The sequence below is a fragment of the Rutidosis leptorrhynchoides genome, chromosome 10 (genome assembly GCF_046630445.1).
Source record: "Rutidosis leptorrhynchoides isolate AG116_Rl617_1_P2 chromosome 10, CSIRO_AGI_Rlap_v1, whole genome shotgun sequence".
In the NCBI taxonomy this organism is placed as follows: Eukaryota; Viridiplantae; Streptophyta; class Magnoliopsida; order Asterales; family Asteraceae; genus Rutidosis; species Rutidosis leptorrhynchoides.
This window is the reverse complement of record NC_092342.1, coordinates 74,184,101-74,187,449: the sequence shown is the minus strand read 5'-3', so window position 1 is coordinate 74,187,449 and position 3,349 is coordinate 74,184,101. Positions and strand designations below refer to the sequence as shown.

Genomic DNA, 3,349 nt, shown 5'->3' with positions numbered 1-3,349 from the left:
CACAATTGAGAATCCGGAGGATATTCAAGGACAATTCAGAGATCCTGAACCACTAATCATTCCTCCTGAACCACAAATTACTCATCCAGAGATTGTCGAGGAAGAAACCATTAAATCAGAATTCCTTAGTGATTCAGATTCAACAAATTCAATCATGGAAAATCAGGAACCTCTAAGTATGGAAGACCGAATGAGGGCTACACGCACGGGCCAAGGTCACGCAATTACTCAATCGGATATTAATGCGCCAGATTATGAAATGAAAGGACAAATCCTACACATGGTAACTAATCAATGCCAATTTAGTGGTACGCTGAAAGAAGATCCAAACGAACATCTTCGCACCTTTAATAGGATCTGTACTTTATTTAAAATTAGAGAAGTTGAGGATGAACAGATCTATCTCATGTTATTTCCCTGGACTCTAAAGGGAGAAGCCAAAGATTGGTTAGAATCGTTACGTGAAGGGGCGATTGACACATGAGATGTTTTAGTTGAGAAATTTCTTAAAAGATTCATTCCGGCATCTAAAGCCGTGAGACTTCAAGGAGAAATTGTTACGTTCACGCAGAAGCCAAATGAAACTCTATATGAAGCATGGACAAGATTTGGAAAGTTGTTGAGAGGATGTCCTCAACATGGTTTAGACACTTATCAAATAGTACAAATATTCTACCAAGGATGCGACATTACTACACGCAAAGACATCGACATAGCAGCTGGTAGTTCTATTATGAAGAAAACCGCAACTGAAGCTTACAAAATTATTGATAACACAACCTCCCACTCACATGAGTGGCATCAAGAAAAACACATCGTTAGATCATCTAAAGCGGCTAGAGCCGATTCTAGCCATGACTTTGATTCCATTTCCGCAAAGTTAGATGCTTTAGAGAGACGAATGGAAAAGATGACTAAGGATATTCACGCAATACGAATTAGTTGTGAGCAGTGTGGAGAACCACATTTGACAAAGGATTGTCTCAGTATTGAACAAACAATGGAACAAAGAGAGAATGTTTTATACATGAACCAAAGGCCTGGAAATAATTATAAAAATAATTATCAACCGCCAAGACCAAACTACAATCAAAATCAGAATTATAACCAAAATATTCCTTACAACAACCAACAAGGTCCTAGCAATCAACAAGTATCTAATAATACTTACAACCAGCAAAGACCTATTTTTCCAAATAAACCACCACAAACCGATGATAAAAAGCCAAATTTAGAAGATATGATGTCGAAGCTAGTTGAATCTCAAACGCAGTTTTTCACATCTTAGAAACAAACTAATGAACAAAATGCTCAAGTATTTAGAAATCAACAAGCTTCTATTCAAAATCTGGAACAAGAAGTAAGTAACCTAGCAAGGTTGATAGGTGAAAGAAAACCAGGGAGTCTACCTAGCGATACAAATGCTAACCCTCAAAATGAAACAGCTAAAGCCATTACCACAAGAAGTGGTATTACACTTAAGCCACCTGAAATACCTGTAATTTCTGATGACTCTATTCCTACTCCACAGGCACCGCAGCCTAAGCAAGATAAGGAAACAGAACCGGTAGTTGAAAAGGTTAATGAAGATAACACAGTTAACGCAAAGCCTTATGTTAAACCATACCAACCACCACTTCCTTACCCGAGTAAAATGAGAAAAGAAAGACTTGAAGCCGAGCAATCCAAATTCTTGGATATGTTTAAACAAATAAATGTCAATCTTCCTTTCATTGATATGATTTCAGGAATGCCAAGATATGCTAAATTCCTGAAAGATCTAATCACAAATAGAAAGAAAATGGAAGAACTCTCGGCTGTTACAATGAATGCTAATTGTTCTGCAGTACTGTTGAATAAACTACCAGAAAAAACTCTCTGATCCAGGAAGTTTCACAATTCCATGTTTTCTGGGTAGTCTTAATTTAATAGAAGCATTGGCAGACTTAGGTGCTAGTATAAGTTTAATGCCGTATTCATTATACACTAAACTAGACCTCAGAGAATTGAAACCAACAAGAATAAGTATACAACTAGCCGATCGATCAGTAAAATATCCTGGAGGGATAATAGAGAACAGCTAGTTAAAGTTGGTACTTTAGTATTTCCAGTAGATTTTGTTATTCTGGACATGGAAGAAGATTCTCGAGTTCCTCTCATATTAGGAAGACCATTCTTAGACACGGCTAAAGCAATAATAGACGTGTTTGGTAAGAAACTAACCCTAAGTATAGAGGACGAGAGTGTTACATTTTCTGTGGATAGAGCCATGCAACAACCGCAATCTGCAGATGATACATGTTATTATATTCAAACCATAGATTTACATGCAGAATTGTTAGAAGAATTTCCAGAATTACAAGGAACAGGAGAATGTTCTTTAGGAGAAGGAACTGAATCAATTGATGAAGCTGAAATGTTAGCCACACTCATGGCTAATGAATACGAACCAATAACAGAAGAACTTCAAATGTTAAAAGAGGAAGACAGATATCGATATAAATCATCTATAGAAGAACCACCGATATTAGAGTTAAAGCCACTTCCAAACCATTTGGAATACGCTTATTTACATGGTGAATCTGAATTACCTGTAATAATATCGTCTTCTCTTACGGAAAATAAAAAATTTCAACTCATTTCTGTGTTAAAAGCTCATAAACCAGCTATTGCATAAAAGATTCATGACATTAAAGGCATAAGTCCTTCGTATTGCACACATAAAATCCTTATGGAAGAAGATCATAAAACATATGTGCAATGCCAACGAAGACTAAATCCAAATATGCAAGATGTTGTTAAGAAAGAAATTATTAAACTGCTAGATGCAGGTTTAATTTATCCAATTTCTGATAGTCCATGGGTAAGCCCAGTTCAATGTGTACCTAAGAAGGGTGGCATGACTGTTATCACAAATGAAAATGATGAGCTTATTCCTACTAGGACTGTAATAGGATGGCGTGTTTGTATTGATTATAGAAAATTAAATGACGCCACCAGAAAAGATCACTTTCCCTTACCTTTCATTGATCAAATGTTGGAAAGGTTAGCTGGGAACAGTTACTATTGTTTTCTTGACGGTTTCTCCGGATACTTTCAAATTTAAATCGCACCCGAGGACCAAGAGAAAACCACCTTCACGTGCCCTTATGGTACTTTTGCTTATAAACGCATGCCATTTGGACTTTGCAACGCCCCTGCAACCTTTCAAAGGTGCATGATGGCGATTTTTCACGACATGATAGAAGAATGCATGGAAGTTTTCATGGATGACTTTTCAGTCTTCGGTGATACTTTTGAAACATGTCTAGTTAATCTTGAATGAATGCTTATTAGATGCGAACAATCA

At 36.7% G+C, this 3,349-nt stretch overlaps 1 non-coding gene across 1 annotated transcript; it reads right to left on the bottom strand.

Moving 5' to 3' along the window:
- Nucleotides 1-538: 538 nt before the first annotated feature.
- On the bottom strand, nucleotides 539-645 carry LOC139873971 (small nucleolar RNA R71). Its single transcript, XR_011767679.1, has one exon. It is a non-coding gene; the product is annotated as a small nucleolar RNA R71 (small nucleolar RNA).
- Nucleotides 646-3,349: the final 2,704 nt, after the last annotated feature.